This window comes from Artibeus jamaicensis, unplaced genomic scaffold (genome assembly GCF_021234435.1).
Source record: "Artibeus jamaicensis isolate MK-2021 breed Jamaican fruit bat unplaced genomic scaffold, CSHL_Jam_final contig_518, whole genome shotgun sequence".
Taxonomy (NCBI): domain Eukaryota; kingdom Metazoa; phylum Chordata; class Mammalia; order Chiroptera; family Phyllostomidae; genus Artibeus; species Artibeus jamaicensis.
This window is the reverse complement of record NW_026521870.1, coordinates 5,799,049-5,810,987: the sequence shown is the minus strand read 5'-3', so window position 1 is coordinate 5,810,987 and position 11,939 is coordinate 5,799,049. Positions and strand designations below refer to the sequence as shown.

Here is an 11,939-nt window from a genome sequence, read left to right as displayed (position 1 = left end):
CCTGACTCATGGCAAGGATCACTGCTGTGCATGTGCTGTGTCTAGACCAGGAGTTGTTGACACTTTGCTCTCAGTTTTATACTTTGATATTGAATTCATATGCAATTAGGAAGGAGACAGCGCTAATATGAATTTGAGCACAGTAACATGTAGTTGTGTACATAAAAAGCCCTCTTCACTCTTCACATGAATGCTGAACAAAATTACACTGAAATACTTTGAGACAGCGCCACGGAGTTCATATAGAATGGATTGTGGATGAAAATAGAAATTGTGCTTTATCGCTTCTCGGCCTTTTGGCTAAGATCAAGTGTAGAAATTGTGCTTTATTCTAGGCTCAGCTATCATCTTGAAGTGTGTGATCTAAAGAAAGGTATTTAATCTTTTTTTAATTTAATTATTGTTCAAGTACAGTTTTCTGTCTTTTACTCCCATCCCAGCCCACCCCTAAGTGCTCCCTACCTCCCTTCCATTTTTACCCCCCTTAGATGTTGTCTATGTGTCAAAAGGTATTTAATCTGATGTCTTAGTTCATCATCTTTCAAATTCAGGCAATACTAGACACATCATAGGGTTCTTGGGAGAAAGAAATAACAGATACAAGTCACCTAACTCATTACCTGACATACCATAGGTGCATATATATATATATATATATAGAGAGAGAGAGAGAGAGAGAAAGAGAGAGAACTGCCTTTTTCATTTACGTGTTCTAAACACAAAATCAGATTAAGTTAATTAGATATAATTTGTCTGGTTTCATTGGTGTATTTATTTTGCAGCACAAAAAGACACACTGTGTGTTAGTTAGAAATCACCTTAACAATATATTACAGAAAATCTAATTTTGGTGTACAAACATGTTGCAGTATACTAATTTATAGCATTGTAGGTTCATGTATGCTAAACATTTTAAGTATTACCCCAGTACCTCTTGTAATAGACTTAATAGACTTTTTTTTACCTATGAGAAAATCTTAAGGATCTCAGTGCTCTATTTTTCAAAACTGATCTGATTATATATAATTTTAATAACTTGCTTAATTTGAACTTTTGATAAATGCTAGAATTAAATGTGTTGCTAAAACTTAGAAATTATGTCTCACCAGAGGAAATAGTAATGACTAAATTTCTTGTTTGAAAACTTAACATTACTTCCTCAGCTGGGAGGCTCAGTTGGTTGGAGTGTTGTCCCACGCACCCAGAGGTTGTGGGTGAGGTCCCCTGTCAGAGTGCATACCTAGGCTGTGTGTTCCCATCCACATTTGCAGGAGGCAACCGATCAATGTTTCTCTGTCACATCAATGTCTCTCTCACTTTCTCTCTCCCTTTATTCTCCTTTTCCTCCCCTCTTTCTAAAATCAATGAAAATATCCTTGAGTAAATATATAAAAAATTTACCTTATGAGGTAAGTTGGCTAAGCTTCTTGATCTGCTTGTATTATAAATTGACTTTTCTAATATCATAGATATTATGATATACACAAGGCACCCTAATTATATTTTATGATATCAGAAATAAAACAAGTTGTCAAACAGTGAGTCTTAGAGTAAATTTTGATTTCTGGCAAACCTTGGTGGGGAAAACAGTTTTGCTTAATAAAGTACCTAATAAACCTTACATTTACCCATGAGAAAATATACACTCGGAGGATTATGATTTTTGTCAAAAATTGTTTTAAGAGACAGACTGTGTTTGGATTCCTGGACAGTTGCAATGAACCCTTACCTTCAACCAGAGGGAAGAGGAAGTTCATCATTAAACAATCTGTTTGGCAATGCCATGTTTAACTCTTCTCATTGTTTGGATTTAATGACATGTCAGTGTCAGGAAACTGATTCACATCCTCTGAATGCCATCTAAAATTACAGCCTAGAATCTAAGTGTGTTTGTTGTCAAACACTAAGCTCTATGTAGGAACAAAAGGAAAGGTGCCTGCCCACCAGTATCTTTGTCATTGCTTTATATATATAGTCTTTCCCTTTTTCAAATGAAATGTTGTTGCAAGTGCAAATGTAAAGTCACCAGCTCCAGTAGCATTCACTAGGGTTTACTGCTTCATGGTTATTCCCAGACTTTGCAGTTACAAATCTGATGTTAACCTGCAGGGAGAGAAATCAGGTTTGAGAACAACAGATATCTGAAAAATTTCTGATTTTGCCTTTGGGGATACATCTTAAGGTTTTTTTTTTTAGCTTATTAACTAATGTTTCTATAGATTACAACTTTAAAAGTTCTGCTTTTAATTTACAGAGCGAATAATATATTCACATTGTTCGAACATCTAAAGTCACTTTGATTATTGTCATTTCAGCCAGCGGGGTGAGGAAAAGAGCGGATGTCCAGAGGCAGAGTTTCTTCTTAAGCAATCAAGGCAGAAGAAACACATCACTTGTGTTCGTACTTCAGGGTGACGATCTTAGTCATAAACCTACAACAACTGTAGTGGCATGAGGACCTGCTCTTCCTGGGTGGACGGCCATGGCCAGTCCTAAATTCGTAATACTATGGAAGTAGAAAAGAATGATATTAGTGGACACCAAGTTTTTAGCACACCATTCATTGACTTGCAGAACACTGAATTTCAGTCCAACGGCAAGAATACTAAATAAGATAACAAGCATGTAATAAGATATTGAATTTGGAAATTAAATTAGCAGTAGTTCAACTAGCCTATTCAGTCACACATCTCTGCTGTAATAGGTCTGGCAGGTGCCCCCCAGCCGTTGTGGAAAGGAAACATTACTTTGTGAGCTATAACCTGCTGGAGTCATAAGGCAGCCCTTCCCATTGTTTGATGCTGCTGATTGAAATGCTCTGCACTAATTCAACAAAAAATCTTCTCCTATTAACATTTTATCGATAGCCTTACTTTATGTGTTCTAGATCTGTGATGTCCTAGTTACCACTAGACTGGTGTGGCTATATAAATTTAAATTTCAACTAATTAAGAACATTTTTAAATGAAAATTCAGTTCTTCAGCCACACTCAAGTTTATTCAAGTGCTCAATAGCCACGTGTGACGAGTGGCTGCAATACCAGACGGTGTAGAGAACATTTTCATTATTGTGGAAAGTTCTGAGGGAGAACACTAAGAAGTTAGGAAAATTCTTTGGCAAGTAGAATGAGGAAAATGAGACACATGCTGACTCAGACTGTGCCCATTCAGCACCCCAACCCACCTGTCTCCTTTCCCCTTGCACGACCATGCTCTTAAGCATTAAGCCTTCAGGGCAATGAGCTTATGATCAGCATCATGTAGTCTTAGGAACAAAGCCTCAAGTCTGTTGACCATGGAGAAAGAGTTTTGGTCAAACTACAGATAACATCTAGGCCTTAGTGCTGTTTCTGGGCCTGCAGACCCAGAAAGCAGCTAAACACTATGATGCAGTGGCCAACCTTAGGACCAGCTGCACTGACAAATGACCAGCTACCCTAGTGTGGACCCCTGAAAGAACATGCCTGGAAAACTGATGAATATTCTATTGAGATCCTCCAATGAGACTTCCCCTAAAGTTCCTGCCTTTAAAAAACAGATGAAACCACTTATAGCGAGGGACCAGAACATGCTTTACCTTTCTGAAGCTACACCTACCACTTTCCCCACCTGCTTTCCTTAGGCACATATCCTTTTATTTCTTTCTCCTAAGGCACAGGGGCCCTTCTCTTGCCTCTGTAATTTGTTTCCTGAGTCCACACAGCCCAACTCTCTCATGGCTTCTGCCTCTGTGACTTTCTAAAAGGTTAAGTAACTTCTTGCACTAGCATTCTTGGCTTTGAATTTTTCTTTGCTGAACTCAGGAATGGAGTTCTAACACTGAGAGCCATTACACAGTTCTGTTAGAGAATACTGTATCCAGAGCAAAAGAGAGTAATCTATCAGAGTTATCTTAATTGCCCTTCTAACATCCCAAGGCCTTGTTATTTTGTTGTTGTTGTTTTTTGAGAAGGAGAAATTAGGGTAAAAAATTATTTCAATTCAATTAAAATCAACATCTTACTATGCTTTGTGTTCTATTTTGAGAATTTATGATAGAACAAAACAAAACAAAGATTCTTGATCCCATAGAGGTTTTATATTAGCAGAAATAACCCAAAAGAAACAAATCAATTAAACAAAACAACAACCACAGTAACTAAGTAAAATATATAGCTTGTAAACATTAATGAACCCTGTGGAAATAAAAAATGCAGAGCAAGGGACTCAGAAATAGGGGTGATTTACAATTTTTAAAAAAGTGATCAGAGTGGGCTTAATTGAGATGATATTTGAGCCAGGACTTACAGGAGGTTAGGGAATTAGTTAGCCATGCCACTGATTAAGGGGAGAGTGTTCCAGGTAGAAAGAACAACCAGGACAAGAGCACAGCAAAGCAGGCAATGTAACTGGAGCAGAGTGTGAGCAAGGAGGGGAGGTTGGAGCAGGGTGGAGGAGGGCCGTGCACAGCTTGTGGGCCCTTCTGTGCACTTTGTGGAGCCGAGATAGAGTTTTGAGAAGAGAAGTGAGATTTTCTGCCATAATGTTTTCATTTTTAAGTTTAATTTATTGGGGTAACATTGTTTAATAAAATTATATAGGTTTCAGGTGTACAATTCTATAACACATCATCTGTATATTGCATTGTGTGTTCATCACCCCAAGTCAAGTCTCCTTCTATCACCATTTATATCCCCTTTTATCCTCTTCTACCTCCCTCCACCCCTGTTTCCCCTGGTAACATCGTTCTGTTTTTTAAGAGCACAGTTCTGCCACAATGCTGAGAACAGGCTCATTGTAAGGAGTAAGGGTTAAAGCATAGAGTTATATTTATTACTTTGTATGCCTTATAAAATTATTTCCTGCCTTATTATCATCCTGAATTTCCATAGTATCCTCTACTTGGCATGATCAAGTTTAATAGTATCTCTCTTAAAATGTGTCTCCAAGATAGAAAGAACATAAAGCCCCAGATGAGTAGCAAGAGGAATACAGAAGACAATTACTACTACTTTTGATAGAAACACTATGTTTCTAATGCTATACTTTAAGAGTTTGTTAGATATTCTTAATTAGTATTATCTTTTAAAGTTTTGATCAAATTTGATTCCCTGATAATTTTATTGGATTTGTTAATGAAGTTTCCCAAATTATGTAATTTGTTATTTTGAAATTAAATGCCAACCTTATCATACTTACCCTTCCAAATTTTATCCTAGCGTTTTTACTGTTTCATATTAGCAATTTTTCTGCTTTATTTAACATTTAAAATGTAGTACTCATTTTGTACTTTTACTTTAATTATCAACACTTTTTTGATAATATAGGAACAAGAACAGAGCACTGTGGCATTTCACTGCTTAGAATTTTCATTAAACTGGAAAAGATCATAACTTGGGTGAAATAATGGAAATCATACTTTCAAAGTTAATACTTAATAGTTAATACTTAATTCATTCTTATTGACTACAATTCACACAGTATTAAAATCACTATGTTTACTATGGATAAAATTTGTAGAGAACTTTTCAATAGCCCTAAAATACCCATACATCCCTACTCACTCTTCCCCAAGCATTACTGCTATGGTTGTAGCTCCCATTACTCATCCCTCTCTCTGTCTACTCTTACCACTCAGGACTCCTTTCCACTCAGGAACAATATCCCTCACATATTGTTCCTCCTCAGAACCCAAGCATGCCCTGTCCCCTTTCCATAATGCTGTCCCTTACTAGATATCTGTGCTGATTATCCCAAAACTTACTTTAAATGTTTCTTAAAGTATCATCTCTTACAGAGGGCTTCAACTACTCTGTATAATATTGCAATATGCCTCAGTATTTTATATTTCCTTGCCACTTTACTTTTCTGTTACTAATTTATGTTTAAAACACACTATATTGTTATTTGTCTATTGTTTGTTCCTTGTCACTGGTTCATATGATCCATGAGACAGCAACCTCTGTTTGCTTTATTCCGTTGCTGTATTTCCAGTTTTTAGAACTATGTTTTTCACATAACAGGCAATTATTAAATATTTGTTCAGTGAATAAATGAATAAGTCATTCCATCTTCTGGAATTATCTCTTTAAAAAATTTCATTTGGTTTATTATCTGTGAAAATCCAAAAAGAAAAATCAGTGAAGAAAATCACTGAAGTCTCCTACAATTTTTGAATCAAGCCAAAGAATGCAATAGGCTCAAGAACTGCAAATTGATTTGTTACCACCAAAATCCAACCTTGTGCATGTAGTAAGTATGAATCATGAATACAATCATGAATCATGAATACAGTGAAAGATGGTCTTCAAATCTTAATTTGACTGTAGATTTAATATTGTTTACCAATAAACATTTTATCAGATATTAATCTAAATTCTAATTCATTTACTTGATTTTCTTCTTATGTCTCTGGATTAATTTATTTGGAATACTACAGAGCATGGAACTAGAGCCTAAAATATATAAAAATTGAATAACCAATTGGTATGCAATTAAATTAAACCATGTTGAGAAAAAATGCAAAATAAAGCAATCTGATACTCATTGTTAATCTGGCTAGAGCCTTGGTGGTAAAAGGTGTGGTGGTGGGAAGAAGAGTCTTCCCACCTCCCATTTGAGAATAGGAGGTCAATTGCCAGGTCAAAATTTTTTAATAAATAAAAGCCAGACATACTTTTAGATGAATAATAACAATGCTGGTCTTTGGACAGTTAACTAGTTACTCACAAGAACAATATATCAGTCTCACTTATGAATTCCAAACACTGGGTGGCGCAAAAAAGGGTTTACAATAATGAGTACACAGAATAAATTTATTATTGTATTATTATTTATTGTTGTATTATTTTCCACATGACCAACTGTAAACCCACTTTTACCTGACTCTGTATGAAACAGATACTTTGATATAAGTTTATCCTTTCTCTTTTGAATTTCCGACACTGGAAACTAAAAGCCATCGATTGATAATTTCTGCAATCTTATGACCAATGCAAAAGTTTCTGCTTTCAATCTGTTTTTACTGGTATTGGTGCGTAGTTCCTGTGTCTCTTTATCAGAAAAACTAACATTCCATATTTTGTTAATCTGAGATACTGTTAGGAGTATCCAAATCTTAGAAAGCACTAACCAAAGGTTAAAATATTGGTATGGGGATTATTTAATTTCCCAGTTGAATCTTTATTTGCATTTTAATCACAAATATTCAGTGACTTCATTTTCAATATAAAGAGTGGTGAAGAAAATGAGAATGAAGTAAATGAATGCAAAAAAAATCTGTATTTGATGGCATATATATTTACTCAGTTTTTATCTAAGTAGGCATCAACAAAATATCTTTGACTAAACTAAAAAAATAACATAAATATAAGCTTTTTGATCTGTATTTGATAATGACAATAAGGATCTAACTTTAACATATGGTGATGATTAAATATTAAACTATAGTAATGTATAGCTATACTCTTGTACATTTAAACACATATTAATAGGATCCAGATCAAAATATTTAGTGTATTAAAATCATATGATTGGAACTACATTTACAAAAGGTGCCCTGGAAAATGCTAATTTTAGGGGTAGGTTCTATATCTGCTTTACTGTAAAGTATAGAATGTATTCTTCTACTCCACATGGTAATATGTTCACATTTTAACTAAGGATTTGGAAGCATGTCGAGCTATTTAGTTACATTTAGACATATCTACCTAGTGTGAATAAAATAGATAAACTCTTATCACACATCTAGATACTTGATATGAAAGAGAGTTGAGTATTTGAAAATAAATGGATGGTTTAGCTTTCTCTTTTATCCAAAGGTTTGGCATCATATAAAACCACTGACATTCTGAATTCTATACAGACTGATGTATGTATAACAGAACTTCTTGATTCAGGGTATAAGTTGTCATGCAGTCACCTGGGAATTTATTTAAATATGTAATAAATTTGGTATGAGCTTTATTACCTATTACTGGAAGTTACAGTTATTGAATAGATTGTACTTACCTTGTCAGGCTTTCTAAGCCCTCACAACATATAAAAGCAAAAAAGGCGGCTTATGTTCTTTGATTTTGAGGCACACAACAAAGAAACTAAAAACTGCACTTGAAAAGCTATACACATCCTGATGCTAACTAAAGTCATAGAAAAAGTTAAGTTTTTATATTTCTAAATATAAACTTAAAACATGATTTTCAGTTGAAAAACATATTTTTCTCTTCTTGCTTAAAGCACCTGAGATAAAATATGCAATTAAAGATTTCAGTGAAATAGTAAAAGGAAGAAAGCAATCTCACTGATAATTATAAGCCAAAAAAATCTGGATAAGAAAATTTGTCAAAAATTATAAAAGGGTATTTTTCAATAACACACATATGTATTTGAAAGAGCATCCTTAAAGAGCAGAAGATCTGCTACATTTCAGCAGTTAAAGATTTGGAAAATAAAAGACTAACTGAATGAAGAAAGTTTAAAAGAACTTGATCTGCCCTGGCTGGGTGGCTAACTTAATCGGAGTGTTGTTCTGTGCACCAAATGGATAGAGGATGGGAGGCAAGCAACTGAGTTCTCTCTCTCTCTCTCCCTCTGAAATCAATGAACATAATCTCTGGGGACAATAAAAAAATGAACTTGATCTGCTTTGCAAATCTTCATCTTTTGTTCTCTTATGAATCAACACAAGGGGAACATGAAATTGAGACGCTGTACACACCTTGGAAATTTGTTTACGTTAATGTATACAACAAAGACAAATAGATCAAAAGAAGGCATTCAGCATTACCTGAAAGGCTCACCATCATTCAGAAGTTTAAAAGTCTAAACTGTAACCTGATGGAATATACTGCTATATATAAAAAAATAAATAATATATTTATTAAATGGACACTTTTGTGTGTGTTCCCACACACAGTAAGCAGGCTGGAGCTGAAGTTAGTCAAACTCTGCCCTCCTCTATAGAAGAGACACATCAGGAGGACTACCCTGTAAAGGGCCTGATTGCCCACCCTGTACTACACATCTCTAACTAGTACGGAATAATATTGAATGTTAACTGTAACTGAACATTTTTAAAAATAGGTAAAACAAAGATAACACATATTGCTGTTAGTTCTCTCAGCAACTTGCTATTTTTCTTTTTAATGCTTTACAATTTGTGATTCCACATTTTGAAAGCATGGATTTTATTTGGCCTATCGCTATACACATACTTAGCATTTGTGCCTCAATAATTATTTTTGAAAAACTTAAGTGCCCTAAATTAATTTTATATATTTAATAAATCGGGGTTTAAGAAAATACAATAATACCTGTACATAGGTGTATGAGAGAGTTGAAAGAATAGTGGAGAGTGAAAGTATTAGGAACATGTGAGGGTTTCATTTTCTATCGTACCTAGCATACATAATGTGTCCTTTGTGAGTTTTGTATGGATATATCTTTTTTCATTGAATGCTTTCATGGATGTGGAGTGGATATTCATTCTACAATAAATGAACATCTACATTCATTCATATTGCACATCTACACCACACTAGGCACAATGAAATCAAGGACCTGGGCACATGGTGCACTATACAGATGAAGTATCATAGAATTGTACACTTCAAACCTGTATATTATAACTGATGTCACCTCAATAAGTTTAAAAATGTTTATGAGAAACAAAAGGATTAGAGGACTTCTGCCAAGATGGAGGCATAGGTGGAGATACCGTGCTTTATTATACAACCAAGTTTAGAGACAACAAAATATTAGCAACCGAAAACACAGCCAGAACACAGAAAATTGAACTTTTTGGAAGTCTGATAACAACGAATTCTTCAGCCTGACTGGTAAGAGGGACGAAGCTAGCAGCTGGCAGAGCGGGTTACACATGAAAATTCGGTCAGACGGACTCAGGTGCACAGATCCAGGCATGGGGTTGCAATAAGTAGACCCAGTGAATGACCCAGTGAGCGACTGGCGACCCAGCGAGGGGGCAGGGTGGCGGGTTGACTGTGGTGGCGCATTCTTGCACAGATAGACCAGCGAGGGAGTGGGCAGTGAGATGGGACCAAGCAGGCCCCAGCAGCGGAAGGCAACAGAGGAGGCTGCCATTTCCCTGCTCTGACCCCACCCCCACATACAGCGTCACAACCCAGCGACCTGAGCGGCCCTACCCTGCTGAACACCTAAGGCTTTGCTCCTCATACTTAACGGGTGGGAACAGACCAAAAATGGCTCAGGAAGACCTCAAAGCCCCAGAGCCCATAACTCTAAGTGACAAAGAAATAGCAAAACTTTCAGATGCACAGTTCAAAACACTGGCGATCAGGATGCTCACAGAACTGGTTGACTTTGGTCACAAATTAGAGGAACATATGAAGGCTAACCTAATTGAAATGAAGGGAATTGCACAGGAAACCAATAGTGATGAAAAGGAAACTGGGACTCAAATCAAAGGAGTGGATCAGAAGGAAGAAAAAAATGACCAAACAGGAAAATATGAAGAAACAAGAATTCAAAAAAATGAGAGGCTTAGGAACCTCCAGGACATCTTTAAGTGCTCCAATATCTGAATTATAGGGGTACCCGAAGGGGGAAAGGCACAGCCACCAGTGGAAAACTTATCTGAACAAATAGCAAAGGAGAATTTCCCCAATCTGGCAAAGGAAATAGACTTCCAGGAAATCCAGGAAGCTCAGAGAGTCCCAGAGAAGTTGGACCCAAGAAGGAACACACCAAGGCACATCATCATTACATTAGCCAAGATTAAAATGAAGGAGAGAATCCTAGAAGCAGAAAGAGCTAAGAGGACAGTCACCTACAAAGGATTCCCCATCAGACTGTCAGCTGATTTCTCAAAAGAGACCTTACAGGCAAGAAGGGTCTAGAAAGAAGTATTCCAAGTCATGAATTCCAGAGACCTACATCCAAGATTGCTATATCCAGCAAAGCTTTCATTTAGAATGGAAGGGCAGATAAAGTGCTTCTCAGATAAGGTCAAGTTCAAGGAGTTCATCATCACCAAGCCTTTATTATATGAAATGTTAAAGGGACTTATCTAAGAAAATGAAGATAAAAAATATGAACAGTGAAAGGACCGCAAACTCACAGTTATTAAGAACCACACCAAAAACAAAAGCAAACTAAGAGGACAGCCAGATCAGGAGCTGAACCATAGAAATAGAGATCACATGGAGGGTTAGCAACAGGGGAGTGGGAGGAGAAGGGGGGAGAAGGTACAGAAAATAAGTAGCATAGATGGTAGGTAGAAAATAGGGGGAGGGCAAGAATAGTATGGGAAATATAGAATCTAAAGAACTTGAGACACATGGTCATAAACTAAAGGGTGGGAATGGTGGGGGTGGGGAGATGCAGGGTGGAGGGGAATGTAGGGGGGAAATAGAACAACTGTAATGGCATAATCAATTAATAAAAAATTTTAAAAATTAAAAAAAACCAAAAAACAAAAGGATCAGAAGAATTGTCAACACCTGTGGAAATTAAAAAAAGGAAAGTCACGGTACAAAACACTAAACATTCTCAACACATTATGAGATAATGAGATCACCTTTCTAAAAGATACTTCCCAAAAGATAGTTGTAACATTAAACATGTAAGCTTCCCACCACAGAAATAACTTGCCTGTTCTACTTCTGTATTTATAATTTCAAATTTCAAAAAGTTTGGGTTTCTCACATAAACTCAAGGGGAGTGATCTACCTACTTATAAATAAATTTAATATTATAAATGAATTATTTGATTATTTAAAAATACTTCCTCTTTCCTTTGCCAGATTGGGGAAATTCTCCTTTATTATTTGTTCAAATAAGTTTTCCACTCGTGGCTGTTCCTCTTCCCCTTCTGGTACCCCTATAATTCGGATGTTGGAACATTTAAAGATGTCCTGGAGGTTCCTAAGCCTCTCCTCATTTTTTTGAATCTTAGGAAATCCAGGAAGCTCAGAGAGTCC

At 36.0% G+C, this 11,939-nt stretch overlaps 1 pseudogene; it reads left to right on the top strand.

Moving 5' to 3' along the window:
• The first annotated feature begins 280 nt into the window (after positions 1–280).
• On the top strand, positions 281–450 carry LOC119043134 (uncharacterized; annotated as a pseudogene).
• Positions 451–11,939: the final 11,489 nt, after the last annotated feature.